This window comes from Protopterus annectens, chromosome 2.part0 (assembly GCF_019279795.1).
Source record: "Protopterus annectens isolate FY-2018-M chromosome 2.part0, PAN1.0, whole genome shotgun sequence".
NCBI lineage: Eukaryota > Metazoa > Chordata > Ceratodontiformes > Protopteridae > Protopterus > Protopterus annectens.
This window is the reverse complement of record NC_056728.1, coordinates 1168296622-1168314309: the sequence shown is the minus strand read 5'-3', so window position 1 is coordinate 1168314309 and position 17688 is coordinate 1168296622.

Genomic DNA, 17688 nt, shown 5'->3' with positions numbered 1-17688 from the left:
GATGCATTATCAGACATCCTGCCTTCCTTCATTAGCCTGTCTCAAAGTCCAGTGTCTTATTCCTTAAAGTTATACTTCCACTGCTGCTCATCTTAACACAGTCTTGTGCAATATGACGACCCTAATTAACATCACACTAGTAAGTGGCTGTTATTCTAAGCAGGGAATTTAATGTGGATGTCTCTGAATCACCACCTTAATACACCATGCTATCCACACTAAACAGCATTCTGAGGCCTGGAACGTATACATACTATGCTTATGCATAGAGCATGTGAAGCTTGCAGCCTGGAGCTTTGTGCTGTGAAGGCTTTTGGTAGTGTCTCATTACTGCTGTATGATGCAAAAATGGAAGACATGCAGTAGTTACCACACTGAACAGCTGCAAAACTTTTATTTAAAACACAATTAAAAACACAGGAATGAATGCTTTCGGGACCAAGTCCTTCTTCAGATAAGCTCAAATAAAACTGCAGTTTTTATAGCTCTTTGACTACTAATCAGTACCATACCCTCCTCTTTTTCAGTACAGGTTTTAAAGGCATAACCCCATTTAAACTTGGGATTTTATATGCTGCTAACTCAATGATCCATTTTGTCTCATTTAACTCAGTTTCATTAACCAAATCACCTCACCTTTTGTTCTTGTTCATGCATTGTATAACCATAAATTTAAACTTATGTTTCTCATACTTGGAAATATGCTTGAAAAGTGCATTATGCTCATGTCTTAGCCTGATTGATGACAAATGGTTCAAAATTCTATTTTTTAACATGCAGTTAGTTTTTCCTACATAGAATGAGTTGCAGTCCTGGCAGACAGCCAGATAAACAACATTAATCTGCATACAGATCAAAGCAATACTGCTTTCCTCATATTTTTTTTAATTTTTCAAATACATTTGAATGAGTACATAGTATTTATACATTTATTTATTTATTTATTTTACATTTGTTAACCGGGGGTGTCTGACTGAGCCGAAAAGGCCCTTTTTCAGCAGAGGCCCGGGGAGAAAAGCTCCACAAAGAAAATTTACAGACACGTTTAATTATTTAGACATGATCAGTATACACACAAATTACAAGAGACATGCTTTTACAGTGGTATGTGGCACATAAACAGTTACAGTGGAGAGAACAAACAAAAAAATATTAATTTTAAAAATAAAGGTAATTAATAGATTTGTGGTGTACAGCTGAAATTTGGAACATAGGTAGAATACATACACAGGTACAGTACATACATTGTAGATTAGCCAGTGTTTGTGAGTAAGATTGAAAACTATTATCAAGTGCTCTAGATTTAGTATGTATATGTTATCCGCTTTCATTAGCCTGGGGAGCAATCATGGCACTGCCAACTTTGCTTGAGATGTTGCCTGATGAGGTCTTTAAAGGAGGCTTTGGATGATGTGTTTTGAATGCTAGTAGGGACAGAGTTCCATTTTGTAGCCACTGAACTACTATATAGTGCACCTCCAAAGCTATTGTAGCTGTTGGTGACTTCTAGTAGTAGTTTGCTTGATGATCTAAGAGGCCTTTTGGCTGAGTGATGTTGTACTAGTTTTTTGAGGGCAGGACTCTTATTGGGGAGGTAATAGATAGAATGACAGAGGCAGAGCTGATTGTAGGTTAGGAGGTTGGGCAGTTCAAGCCAGTGAAGCTGTCTCAAAGCAGTACAGTGATGAGTTCTATATGAGCAATTTGCAGCAAAGCAGGCAATTCTGTTATAGCAGGCTTCCATTTTGCTTAGTTCAGTTTTGTTGAGATTAGTCAGAATGGGAGATACATAGAGTAGGGTGGATAGAAGCTGGGAGCGAGCAATGGCTGATCTTGTGTTGTTGGTAAGAAATGGTTTGATACGGTAGAGTGACCCCAGTTTGGCATGTACTTTTTTAATAGTTAAGTTGAGATGACTATCAAATTTTAGCTTAGCCTGTGCCACTGGAGCAATTGGAGTAGCATTTGTGGACTAGATAGTGAATTGACTGTTAGTGTTTTTGTTAGAACTGGTTATAATCATAAGCTGAGATTTCTTTGGATTAAGGATAAGTTGGGCTTCGGTAAGGTAGTTTTCAACGTCAGAGAATGCTAGTTGCGTTGTTTGCAGGACGATGGGAATATTTTGTGCAGCACAGATTAAGGTAGTGTCATCTGCATACTGAATTATAGATGCATGCTGTGTGGCGGTATGGAGGTCATTTGTGAAGACTGTGAATATTAGTGGTCCTAAGATAGAACCCTGTGGGACTCCTATAGTTATGGGCAGCTGAGGAGAGAGAGAGAGAGAGAGAGAGAGAGAATTTTCCCATTTCACAGCTTGGTACCTGTCAGTTAAGTAGCTTTGGAACCAGGTAAGAGTGGAATTTGATAGATGATATTGGTTTAGTTTGTTTAGCAGGATTTGGTGTGAGACTGTGTCAAATGCTTTGGACATATCCAAAAAAAGAGTTGACACTTGTAGGCCTTCATTTTTGAGACAGTTTACTGTGTCTGTGAAGCAGTGGAGGGCTGTAGTGGTGCTATGGGCAGGTCTGAAACCATGCTGAGTAGGTGACAGGATGTTGCTGTCTAGGAGATAGTTTAGCATCTGGTTATGGATGCATTTTTCTAGGATTTTGGCCAGGGGGGAGAGTAAAGCAATGGGTCTGTAGTTATTAAGTTCAGTGGAGGTCCCGCCTTTATGTATGGGTGTAACATAGGGTATTTTCCAGAGTTTGAGCACATAGTTTTCAACAATTGATCTGTTTATGAGAGTGGAGACTGGGATAGCAATAGCATCTGCTGTGAGTTTCAAGAAATAGCTGGGGAGTAGGTCGGCTACTGTTGAGGTTTTTAGTTTGGAGAGCATGCTTTTGATTGAAGTGGTGGAAACTGTTTTGAGGGTAAAGCTTGTTTTAGTGTTATTTGTGTTGGGGAGGGGGGATATTGAGGAAGGAACTGTCCTGTGATACTAAGGATAGAATTGAGTTCACAAAGTGAGAGTTGAATTGTGTTTTGATGGGAACTTTAGTGTCAGGGGTGGATGGTTTGGGGGTAGCCTTTTGGGTGGATTTTAGTAGCTGGTTTACATTTTTCCAAAATGTTTGCGGGTTGTGTTGGTATTTAGTTTGTAATGTTGTGTAGTAGGATTTTTTGTCCAGCCTAATGCATTCTTTTGCACTATTGCGCAGTTCTCGGTACTTAGGCTTTGTGTTTCTTTGTTTTTTTGATAGTGAAGCCAGGCAGTGTCTCTGGACTTGAGGATTTGTTTGGTTTCTTTACTGAGCCAGGGGTTTGTAGAGGTTCTATCCTTGATTTCACGCAATGGAGCAGCAGTGTCTAGGTGTTGTAGAAATGTTTTGTTGAAATATGCTACAGCCTGGTCAAGTGGGAGGGTTTTTAGGGGGGGTCAAGTCACGCTTACAGAGTAAAGTGTTGAGGACCTTAGGAGAGAATTTTTTGTGTTTCTAGTGGATATATAGTTAGTGGTTTTGCATATGCTTGTTCTACTACGTATAAAATATATTATGTTGCGGTCACTGGGAGACTGACTGTGTGAGGGTACAATTTGGGGTTGTTAGTTAGGACCCAGTCAAAGATGGATTTCCTTTTAGATTTTTTATCACATCTAGCTGGAATTTGGGCTAGCTGCTGGTAGCCATGGAGATTTATTAGATTACTTGGTGGTTCTGATATACAGGTGAACCAATCTAGGTTGAAGTCCCCCAGAATAAGGGTTTCTTGTGAGTATGTGGAAGAACACCAGGATAAGAAGTCTTCAAGGCTAGCAGGTGTATTACATACCATCTTAAATAACTATGTATACTATTTACATTAGCCTGACACAATAACAGATCTTAATGTATACAGGTACTTTATAAGTATGTCCAATCCATTATCAGAGTGTCTGACCAATTATTGTATAGTGTCAATCAACGATAAGACTTTTCCCCAAGGGTTGTTGATAAATGGCTTTGGATCAATTCTTAGTTCTTTAATTTTAATTTCCAATAATGCTGTGGTCTTCAGTAGGCTGTAGATGTCTTCTAAAGTATTGTGTTTGTATTCCATCTTCTTATTATACACTTCCTTGAAATTGCAAGTATAGTCCATACTAGATACATGTTTGACCTATTCAAATGAGGAACTTCATTCACATTTAATAATACAAGAGCTTTAGTTAAATAATACAAGAGCTTTAGTTAAATAAAATGATTCATTAAATAAAGCTTGCAGAAAGTTATTAATACCCTTCCAAAATGGCTTAATTTTAGCACAATCAAAGAAAATGTGGTTCCAATCTGTATTGTGTACTTGCTCACATCTCCAACATATTCTTTTTATGGAAGAACTAATTTTTCTGATTCAGTCTGAGGTTAAGAATGCTTTGTGCAAGAATGTCCAATTAAAAACTTTCCAATATTGTGTAAAGGATGTATATTTTATCGATAATAATGTATTTGTTTTAATATCTTCAGTTAACTGTATTGAGTGTCCATTTGTTATGTATTATCATGGAACTTATAAACAAAGACATTGGCAACCTTCAAACACTGGACCTCACCCAGTTTGGGTTCGTGAAGGGCTGAGCTTGTCTCCTGAACTTGATTGACTTCTTCGAATCAGTCTCCAGAGCCATGGACAAGGGTAAGGTGGTCCACACAGCCTATCTAGACCTTGCCAAGGCCTTTGACACCATCCCCCACTCTGGAATCATAGATAAACTTACTAAGCTGGGAATTAATCCCTACGTCACCCAATGGGTTGCTAACTGGCTTACTGATAGAACTCACACTGTAAAAGTAGCCGACTCCAAATCCAGCTCCAGACAAGTGACAAGTGGAGTACCTCAGGGTTCAGTCTTGGGACCGCTCTTGTTTGGCATCTACTTCTCTGAAGTACAGGCCAACACTAAGGGACTCTGGATAACAAAGTTTGCAGATGACTGCAAACTGGAAGCCATTATTGAATCCCCAAATTATGTGGATACTCTACAAAAGGGCCTTACAGAAACAGTTGCTTGGTGCTAGAGCCATGGGCTCAAGCTCAATGCCAAGAAATGTATAGTTATCCCCTTTGGGAAAAAACATGTATCCATGAATTACCATATAGGTGGCAGTACACTAAACACTGAAGGTTTGATAAGAGACTTAGGGACACAGGTGGACAGTGGTCTCACCTTCGATAACCACATCCCCACAACAGTCAGGAAATCCTTCTATGTGGCACACCTCATCAATAAGGGCTTTTCATCCAGAAAAAAGGAGATCATTGTCCCACTGTACTCATCCCTCATTAGACCCATTATAGAATACAATGCCCCGTTTGGTATGTACCTCTCAAGTCATCTGCAACAACTGGAAAGGCCACAGAAATACCTCACTAAAAGAATCACAGGCCTAAAACAGATGCCCTACACTGACCGCCTTAAAAAACTCCAGCTATACTCTGTTGCATATCATCTACTCAGAGGTGATCTTTGCTTAACATACAAGGCCATGTCAAACCCAGAGCTGTTGGACATGCTACACTTAAAGAAATCCCAATCCCTCAGAGCCACACTCTCCAGGGATCTAAACCTTGTCATCACAATAAACAAAACATGCTGGAGGGATAGGCTCCTGACCCAGAGACTCCCCAAACTCTGGAATAGATTGCCCATACATGTCAAGCAGAGTGCCTCTTTGGTCCTCTTCAAAAGGAACCTTGACGATTGGATGGGAGAAAGGAAATTCACCCCGGGGATCACGTCAGTCATCCTGCTAGACAGGGGTCCAGGGAAGTAAATAGTGTGGGAAGAAATAGCCAGGGAATTGTTATGGCTAGGCTTGTATAGGCCCTAGGGCTGATAGCCTAGTCCCAACTATGAACCTATGAACATATGAGGTTTTAAGTGCTGTTTTATAGTTTATCAATATTTTGTAAAATTTTGAAATACTGTTTCCCATGTCAAAGTCATTATATATGATTTCATATATGTATTTTGTAAATTTAGGTATTTTTTAAATGAAGAATTGTTAATTATTCTACTTAAATCTTGTGAATATGACAGAATACTTTGTAAAGATAGACAGTCCTGTTGTGGAATTTTGTACGTTGTTTTTATTACTTGCATATCGAAACTTTTAGTTCTTTGATACATTGGAGCCAACAAACAAATCCTTTCTGTTCCCAAGAATTAATATTTTTTCTTTATATTTTATATGTAAAGTTCTTTGTGACTATAAATGGTGTTAAAAGATCAAACCAGATTTTTAAATCTATATTTATATTAATAATTTTCCTAAATGAGTCAATGCAATAATTAATCATATTAGTTTTAGTGGGTTTAGTTATGTTATATTGCATACTAATACATAATATGTGCCATGGCAAGTAAGTTGTTTTCATCTGTTATTTGAAATTGTTTTTGTAAATCAAATTCATTTGTTGATATTACAGTTAGTAATTCTTTCCAATTTGCAGAGTATTTTGGACTTATCCAATCTGAGATTGTTTTAAATATTGATGCTTTTATATATGTTTCTACAGCAGGAAAGTTTAATCCTCCCTATTTCCATGGTCTGATATGATGCACTAAAGCTATTCTGTTTCTTTTGGGAAACCATAAAAAATTGTATTAGGCATGAATTTATTTCTTTAAGTATATTCCTTTCTGGTAACATTTGTATTGCCAAGGCTCTTGGGCAGTAAAACCATTTTTATTAACTGTAGTCTATCTTCAAATGTTAATATTATTGTGTTCTATTTTTCCACAGATATTTTAATTGTATTGATGATATTATTGTAGTTTTTGAGACTAATTCATTATTATCCTTGCATAACTCAATTCCTAGATATTTTAAGGTAAATTATTGTTTCCCTATGATGTGATCCCACTTAGTCTGCAGTTCTTTGTCTTTTTTTATTTAAAAATAAAAATTTTGATTTTGATTTTGATTTATTGAAATGGAGTCCTGAAGTCATGTGAAAATTGTCAATATATCTAATTCTTCTAATGCCTCTTTTGTATTAGATAAAGTTAGTAATATGTCATCAGCCAATAACATTACTTTAGAAATGTATTGTTCATAAACATCTAGTCCTTTGATTTTTATATTGTTATGAATTAAATCTGTCAATATTTCAATGGCCAGAGCAAATAGAATCAGTGACATGGGACATCGTTGTTTACTGCCTTTTGTTATATGTATAGATTCAGAGGTAAAAGGACCTAATGATGTATGCTAAATTATTTGTATATACGTGTATGTATATATATATATATATATATATATATATATATATATATATATATATATATATTCTTTAGGAGATGAGCAAGGGATGTAGGAAATTCATATAGCATTATGATTTTGAATAAATAGTACAAATTTAGGGAGTCAAAGGCTTTCTCTATATCTAAGCTAATTATGAGTGTTTCTTTATTTTCTTTATTAACATAATCTATAAGAGAAATTATCCTTTTAATATTGTCATGTATGTGTCTATGATATATAAATCCAGTTTGATCATTATTTATTGTTTTGGATAGTGGCATTTGCATTCTGTTAGTTAATATTTTCCTAAATATCTTATAGTCATTATTTAATAATGATAAAGGTCTATATGACGTACAGAGGATTAGGGATTTGTTTTACTTTAGGATTGGTGTGATTAAGGAATATCTCCAAGATGGTGGTATTAAAGCTTGTGACTGAATTTCTAATACAGTTTTATGGAAGAGGGATAGTGTCTTTGAAGGAAAATGTTTATATATTTCCATAATTATGCCATCTATACCTGGATCATTATTCTTTTTACCCTCTTTAATAATGTAATTTCTTTGTAGGATATGGGCGCTTGCAGATCTAGTTATAATTTTACTGGTATTTTTTTTTTATATTAGAACATTTTTTATCTATATTTAATTGATCAATATGTATATTTTCTTTTTGGAAAGGTTCCATATAGTGATTTCTATAGGCATCAAGAATGTCACCTATATCCAAGACATTTTTCCCTTTCGTTTCATGGAAGATACTTTTAATGTTATTAGTGGTTGATTGTATTTTGATTCTTGTCGATAAATTATGTAGATATTTGGGAGAAGTGGCCTAGGTATTCATTTTTAGTTTTTCTAAAGCTAAACTAGTTTTATGTGTTAGAATTTTATTATATTTATTGTTTAACACTTCTACCTTCTTTTTCATCTCCAAATGATTTTGATTTTTTCAGCTTTTACTGACAAAAGTTTGGATTGTAGATGTAATAATTCAGAATCCCATTCTCTGATTTTTTTTATACCAAGTTAGGGTTTTGCCATATATGTAAGCTTTTAATGAGTCCCATATCATTATTTTATTTATTTCTGTGGTGTAATTAATATCTAAGAAGAACTATAATTCAGATAATAACCAGGGTTTTAAACTCTTTAATTTTAGTTATATATGTTGAATTCTGGAGTTAAAGATTAATGATTTGTACCCATTTTGAAGTTTTAATATCAATGAATTGTGGTCTGAAAAGGGGCAGGGAGTGATTGAGAAATTAATGATTTTAGAATGTAAGTCATGGGCAGCAAATATTTTATCTATTCTAGTTTGGGTACCAAATCTGTAATGTTGATGGGAAAACAACAAAGATTTGTCTTCTTTAAATTTGAAAGTATCTACAAGATGAAATTATTCTGCTCACTTGTTTAAAGCTTTTGATACAGTAGATGTACGCGGCGGTCTTTTTTATTTGTTGTTTCAGAAATATCAAATATACAGTTAAAATCTCCTCATAATATTAAGTTGCCTTTATAATTATTGGAAATGAAATCCAAGTGTTTAACAGTTCCTGTTCCAATGCCTGGCCACCAGTATAGATTGGCTGGAGTCCATATTCTGTTATTATATTTAACTATTACTAATGCCATAAGCCCTTCTTTATATTCATACTTTTAAATTATTTCTGAGTTAATCACATTTGTTTTCCATAAAATTGTTACCCCTTTTGTCTTTGTCTTATAAGTGGATTGCGCAAATATCATATATTCCTAAGGATTCCATTTGTAATTGTCATTTGTTTTGAAATGAGTTTCTTGAAGGAAGACAATTTGTGCTTTGTTCAGTTTTAAATATTTCAGTAGATTTCCTGTCTTGCTAGGATTAAGCCATTAGTATATAAAGATAAAGTTAAATCCATCTTAGGTTATTTAAACTATGTATTTTTTGTTTTATTCTATTAAACATTTTCCTCTGATAACTATAAAGTATATTGCTGAGCTTTTAAAGGAAATTATCAGTTTTATACTTTGGGGTGGCCACGGTGGTGCAGCAGTTAGCATTGCTGCCTCACAGCAAGATATTCCCTGGTTCGATCCTCGGCTGGGGAGCCTTCTGTGTGGAGTCTGCATGTCCTCCCTGTGGTTGTGTGTGTTTTCCCCGGGTGCTCTGTTTTCTTCCCACATCCCAAAGACATGCTGTAGGTGGATTGGACACTCTACATTGGCCCTAGGCGTGAGTACATGCATGTGTGTGCTTTCTGCGGAAGGTTGGGCACCAGGCTGGCAACTCGACACCATAAAACTCCACTGCCAATCATGAGCAGACAGGTGATCCACTGTGGAAACCCCTAACCAGGAAAAGCCGAAAGAAGAAGAAGATCAGTTTTATACTTTGAGTGTTTACCAATAAAGTAATGTTTTGGTCAGGCATACTAAAAATGTTTTTGTGAAATAAATTTAAATTAATAAATGTTAACAAAACTAAGAGCTGCACTAGCCATGGAATGGAAATCATTCCTAATCTGATGGATAATCTTAAATCCATCAGATTATCACTCATACCTTGACAATCCAGAACATCTGAGCTCCAGAAATTGAATTATCATATGGAGAATATTTGTAATAGGAATAAGCAATATTTATATTATTTTGAACATATATAGTACTATTGTAGATTAAACAGAATTCTAATATAATATAAATGTCTACTTATTGTATAAGCAATTAATATTTACATGAAAGATAGATGACAAGCAATTCAATCATAGTAAAGTAGGATGTATCATATATAAAACCTCAGTAAAAGATTATAGCACACAGCTATTTAACATATTCACCCTTATGATGAAGTCTTTTAAAACTTATTACTTAATATAAATAGATGGTAATAATATTTATACCTAATGTTTATAATACAATGTATTTTACTGGCTATATCAGAAGTTATATTTCATTGTTTGCCAGCATTTAAGTAATCACTTTGTTTGTTGCTAACTTACTTAAAGCATCGTTTGGTTTATGTGAACATTGATGAAAGTTAGTGCATTTTAATTATCAGTGCATCCCTCTTCCCCCATTGTCCTACACATAAGGATTTTTATATCTATCATTTCTTAGTATACAATGAGTGAAATTATAGGTTAAAAACAACAAATTCACTTATTGTGATTAATGATAATTCCCTTTCCATATTCATAAATTGCCATTTTATGGCATATAATGAAAGTTTTTAGATTTAAATGGCAACATTCTATTTTGTATAATCGGCAAAGGTTAAACTGAGTTATTATTGTCAATTTAATGCTATTTGTTCAGAATGTGATTGTTGCATTTTGTGACATTTCTAGTTCAGGCTTCTATTGTTTCCCTTGAACAACATTGTCAGTTTGATGTCATGTATAAAACATTAGTTACCTTGGTAACAACTTAAGTATTATGTATGGCCAAGATGAGTTACAAAACCACAATTCAAGTTAAAGCAATTATATAATCTGTTATGCATGTTTACTTATATGAGAAAATCATCATGCTTCCCCTTGATGTTCAATATAGTGTATGTCATTTATGACAAGTTAAAACAGTAGTGTTATTATACAAAAGCCTATGTTATTAAACTGAATGTCTATTGTCAATTTAATACTATTTGTTTAGAATATGATTGTTACATTCTGTGGCATTTCAAGTTCAGGCTTCTATTGTTTTTCTTGAGCAACTTTGTCAGTTTGATGTCATGTATAAAACATTAGTTACCTTGGTAACTGCTTAAGTATTATATATGGTCAAGATGGATTACAAAAACTACAATTCAAGTTAAAGCAATTACATGACTTGTTATACATATTTGCTTATATAAGAAAATCATCACGCTTCCCCTTGATGTTCAATGTAATGTATGCCATTTATGACAAGTTAAGACAGTAAGTAGTATTATTATACACAAGCCCATGTTATTAAATCCTGTGTTTAATATCTAAATTCAGTAGACTGCTTCATCTTATATGACAATTATAAATTTTATATCTAAATTTACTAAAATCATGCATTACATAACTATTGTGTGTGTTTTTTTAGCTGTTGCTTAGTTATTTGAGAGACCACAAGCTGTAATGCTTATTCTTATTATTAGCTCCTTCCAAGCATGTTTATTCAGTCCATAGACTTTAAATTATGAGACTCTTCTAGTTTTTTTATTTGTTATAAGTATATTTCCATCTTTACATACACACAGGTCAGTACTTCATGCACAGGCAACAATGCCCATCCAGTTGTGTCAGAATACCATTCACTAGTTCATGTGGTGTATTTCCAGGCTGTTCTTAAAATATCCAAACCAGTATTTGTCCTGTTCCATTTTACCAGCCTGTTCCTTGCAGTGGCCACTCTGCCAGTGAACCACTCAACCCACCTTCCTTCCCACAGATATTTCCATAAAGGAAATCCGATGACTCTCTAACACTTTCTGGCAAACCCAAACACCCCCAGAATCAGCTATCCCCATATGCCCAACATGTCCAAGCAAGCTCACCTCCCAAACCACTGCAAAGTGTACTGTACAAGACCAAGTGCTCTTAGTCTTTCACAATAACTCAGACTTCCACTGTTATGTAAGTCCTTAATATGTTTGGACCAAAATATAAAACTGCACTTATTATTATTATTTTTTTAATCAAGAATCGACTTAATATGCTAAACAAAGTGTTGTAAGACCACCAATATGTGTACATGTGGTTTAAAAGAGCCCTTTTATTATATATATTTTTTAAACCAAAAATGTCATTGCCAAGAATCACCTCGGAACCTCCTCAGAGCCGTTAAGCATTATTGTCACTCTGTCTCCATTACCATAGCAACCTGGGAGTGTGTCTGTGTACTGCATACCAGTGGCTCACGATGTGCCTGAAGTAAAGCTTCACTTCACTGCAACTTCAAGCCTAAATTCCCTCCCTTTCAGCGAGGCAGCAGCCAGGAAAAGAACGAAGAGCAAACAGATAAAAAAAAACCCTCCAAACAAGCCGCCACACCAAGAGATAACACATTCTTCCAGCCTTCCCACCTCTCACTCAGCAGATGTATAAACAAACTATTCTCTTCCAAAATATCCCAGATCACAGTTTTATCCACCCCCTTCCCATGGATCCAGGCTAAAACACCAAGTGTCTTTTCCTAATATACAAGCATCAGTAAACCTCGATCACAAGCCGCAACCCACAGCATCCTGGAGATGAAAATGGCAACATACAACAGCTGCCAGGCACAATTGCATCCACACACACAATGTCAAGCTTAATCAAACAGCAGTCAAAGCTATGATACCTGCCATAATTGATATTAACTATGTTTAGAAAAATAATAATGATATTTGTACTAGCTGCCAGACACAGCCGCATCCACGCACACCATGATCAAACAGCACTCGTAGCTGTGATACCTGCCATAATTGATATTAACTATACTTAAACAGAATAATGATGACATTTGTACTAAGAACGTGCTACTATTATTTAACCAGGATATACATAACATTTCTAAATCATACTTTAATTGAAGAAGGCATTAGTCTCCAAGACAGCATTATTTTCAAAACACTCTACTGTTACCGCTATTATATATGATGTTAATTTGTTACATTTGAGTCTGAACTCTGATGAATGGTACCTTGTTGAATTAGATAATTAATTATTTAAATTATTATAAGTAAAATTAATGAAAAATAAACAAGATAAGTATCCATTGAGTTCAAGTAGGGGAATAGAAACGTCTAATGTTTGTATTATATGTTGCTTTGTTTGGCTTATATATAATGTAAATAGCAACCCATCTTGACCTACCTTTGTTTGTGAAGAATTATTGGACTCTTTGAACATTCTGAATAAATCATTACTGTTTCTCAATTGTTTAAGAAACCCTCCTTTTTTAAAAAATAAAAACAGATGGCAAGTGATGTACCATATCAGCTGATACTTTGAGAGATGTAGTTGTAAGAGTTATTTTTTTGGGACAGCTATCTTGGAATCAGTTTTTTATTTCTTCTTTCTAGCATCAGTCCAAGGATTTGTTTCTTTTATTCTTTTAATAGTAGGGGCCATCCATTCCATTTTTTCTGGGATAGACACTATGTTGTTGTTTTTGATGAATATAGTAGCTTCTTCTAAGTCATTAAAGGTTCTCATCTCATAGGCAAAAAGTATTTTATCTTGGCTGGAAAGGCCAGCTGCACTTTAATGTTGTTTTGTTTCAATAGTTTTATAATTGGCCAGACTTTTTTCTTTTTTCTAGTATTCTGGAAGAATAATTATTGTCAAACCTTAACAGGCTTTGATTGTATTTTAAGGGTGATTTTCTTCAAGCAGATTTTAATATTAGTTCCTTATCCAGAAATGAAAGAAATTGTATAACTATGGATCTAGGTGGAGTATTTGTTGAGTTAGAAGCAGGTTTCCTCGGTGCTCTATGTGCCCTTTCAATTCCAAATGAAAGTCCCTCTTTCAAGTCTAAAAATTCAGGAATCCAGGTTGTAAAGAATGAAGTAATGTCTTCACCTTCAGTGATTTTAGGCAGACCAAAGATCCTTATGTTGTTTCTCCTTTCCCTGTTTTCTAAATCATCTATTTTGTTAAGCAGCCATGTATTCTGTTTAAGCAGAAATTCTTTTTGGAGTTCTTCCTCTTTCAGTCTCCCTTCAATGTCATTTAGAGAAGTCTTTATATTTGTTATTTTTGTATGGTGTTGCTGTAATAGTTCCTTAAGAGTATCAGTCTGTTATTGAGAATTTAATTTGATGTTTTCTAAGTCATTTTTAAAGCCATCCATCTTCAACGATAGTTCCTGTAAGGTAGATGTCATCAATTGCACTTCTTTTTTCAAAGCAGCATCTGGATGAGAATTCCTTGAGTTGTTCATATTCAGTGACTCAGTATATCTCCAAGTTACTTGACAGGAAAATGTTTGTATATCTCCAGAAAGATTGATATTTATGTAGTTTAGTAGTTTATCTATAGATTTCTGACATTTTAAACTTGAAAATAATAACATTTTCCTGTATTATTATACTAGTTTATGGAGCTCTCAAAATTCACTGCTCTCGGTTAGCCATCTAGGGTCTGACCCAATATTGCTTTCCTGATATAGGATGTCTATATGATCCTGTCTCCTCAATGTATTCACATGCTTTGCAGCTTCTACATTTTCGTGTACCTATATGTTGTGTAGAAATATTCCTGTTCCTACTTTTTTCTGTCTTCCCTTCATGACATAATAAGTCTTTTAGATTTTTATTCCTTCTAAAGCCAAATAGTGGTCTCTCCCCCACCACCTTGCCTATTCTTTCATCTGTTAACAGAACATTCCAGTTCTGTTTTATTATGTCACATATTCCCACTATGTTGTTACTGTATGTTAACATCAGTCTCGTATTATTCATCTGTGGGGGTCTAGGCTGACTAGATATTCTATCCTGTTGTCTGTGGGAAACCAAGGCCTGGATCTATTGTTCCTGTGCTGTTTACTCATTGTAATTACATCTTTAACTTTATTCTCACTATATCCCCTTCGACAAAGGTTGTTCTTTAACTTAGCTATCTCGTGTTCAAAATGCGTATCCTTTGTACATATACATGAAATCCTGTCAACCTGCCCTCTTATTATAGTGTTAAAGGTGTATCTAGGACGCATGCTGTCAAAAGATAGCATGCTATTCTTCCAACAACTTTTCCTGAATATGGTTGTATGTAAAACCCCATTTTCATCCCTCAGCAATTTTATATCCAGGAAGTCCAAAATTTCACTGGAATACTGCATAGTAAACCTAAGGAATGTGGTCGTAGATTCCAAATATTCTACAAATCCTTGCAGATCAACAACCTCCCCTCCCCATAGCAAAAAAAGTCATCTACAAAACACACATAGAAAAGTAACTTATCGTTCCATGGGTGTTGTCCTTCATATATAACCTCCTTCTCCCAATAAGCCAACACTGTTTGCATATGTATTGGCATAGGGGTGCCCATAGCCACACCCTGCTTTTGACAATAATATGCATCGTAGCACATGAATATGTTGTTCTCCAATATTATTTTAAGCAGCTCACTTATCAACTTTATATGGTTATCCTCAAAATTAGCTACGTGTAATAGTATATGTTCTATGGTCTGTATGCCATAGGTATTGCTAATGACAGTAAATACATTTTTTTACATCCAATGTGACCATGACATAGTTCTGTCCTTCATTCCGTACAATGCAATCATGCAACAATGTTAAGAAATGTCCTGTGTCCCTTAGTATATTGGGAAAATTGTCCAAGACTCTTTTCAGTGTGCATTCAGTCCATATAGAAACATTCTCTGTAACCCAACCCCTGCCTGAGACAATAGGCCTCGGTGGGGGGAGGGGGGGGGTCAGTCAGGTCTTTGTGCACCTTGGGCAAAGCCTTAAATATAGGCACCATTGGATGTTCTCTCCATAAAAATATATATAAGTCCTGTATCATTAGCTCCAGCTGTTTCAGTTCTGTAAACCTTTGCTTCACCTTGTTAATTATGTGATTAACCATTACTGGGTATATACATATAAAAGTATGTTCATTCTGTAGCAGTAGTGAAACCTTACTCTGATTATTCATTACTACTACAGCTCCCCACTTGTCCTCTGGTTTAATTACGATGTTCGTATTGTTTATTAGTGAGTTAAGTGCTTGCCTCTGTGTGATGGACAAATTAAAAAAATTCCTACTGCGTTTGTCCTCCAGATAATGCTTTATGTCTCATTTACACAATCTCAAAAAAGTATTAATAGTGGAATTAATGGATGGGGTAAAAGTGCTAGCCTGTCTCTGTTCCTTACTCTGTGGCAGGTTTGAATCACCATACAAATTTCTAAGTGACACATTCCAACCAAATAGCATCAAATCTAAAATAACCTGAGAATATACAGTTCCTACACTCAGTACAAATGTTAAGCCTTTGTTAAGAACATATTGCTCATCTCCAGACAGTACATAATCAGATATGTTATAAACAACACAGTATCACCAGTCATGTAGATATTCGTCGCTACTTTGCCTCTCTCTGATTCGTGTAGCCCTGTCTCCACTCGCCTTCTTTTTGACTGGTAGAGGCAATATAGGAAAAGAATTGTTAGAATTCTTTCCCATCTCGAAAACTTTCAGCATTGCTCCTAATCGTGTCAACTCAGCACCCATACTGGAAGTCAAGGGTTGCCCTCCCATGGTATCAGCAGCTAACTCAGGTTCATGTTGACTCATCAGCTGGGAGGTTGCTGTATTAGTTTCCTTCCTATGTGCAGGGTCATCCATCTGCCTTCGTACCATGTCAGCTGATGCTCCAGCTGTGCACTGGGTGGTAGGTCTGGCCTGTGTAGTGTTCGACTCCTCCCTAGTAACCATAGAAACGTTATGACTCTGTATACGAGGGCAGGCAAACCTACTCTTGTTGGTGGGTGTCTTCATTGATTTGTTCACTGAAGGAATAGATGATTCTGCCTGAACTGGCCTTTCTCTATGCAACGTGAAAATATTACCTTGCTTAAAGTCATGGTAATCCCTTATTAATTTTTTGGTTTTGGGTTGTTGCAATTTCATGTCTAAGGTAGATACCAAACAATACATTTCTTCTTGTTTGTTAATATAATAGTCACCGACATATTCCACCTCTAAATTACTTTGGCTTTAGAAGGAATAAAAATCTAAAAGACTTATTATCTCATGAAGGGAAGACAGAAAGAAGTAGGAACAAGAATATTTCTACACAATGTATAGGTACACGAAAATGTAGAAGTTGCAAAGCATGTGAATACATTGAGGAGGCAGGATTATATAGACATCCTATATCAGGAAAGCAGTATTGTTTTGATCTATATGCAGATTGTAGAACAAAGAATGTTGCTTATCTGGCTGGCTGTCAGGACTGCAACTCATTCCATGTAGGAAAAACTAACTACATGCTAAAAAATAGAATTTTGAACCATTTGTCATCAATTAGGTTAAGACATGAATGTAATGCACTTTTCCAGCATATTTCCAAGTATGAGAAACATAAGTTTAAATTTATGGTTATACAATGCATGAACAAGAACAAAAGGTGAGGTGATTTGGTTAATGTAACTGAGTTAAATTAGACAAAATGGATCATTGAGTTAGCAGCATATAAATCCCCAGGTTTAAATGGAGTTATACCTTTAAAACCTATACTGAAAAAGAGGAGGGTGTGGTACTGATTAGTAGTCAAAGAACTATAAAAATTGCAGTTTACTTGAGCTTGTTATCTGAAGAAGGGCTTGGTCCCGAAAGCGTTCATTCCTGTGTTTTTAACTATGTTTTAAAATAAAAGTTTTGCAGCTGTTAAGCATGGTGGTTACTGACTGTTTTCTTCAGTTTTTGGCTCAACTATCATGAGCAGATAGCCTTTGGTGGAGTATCTACAGTTATTTTGGCTTTT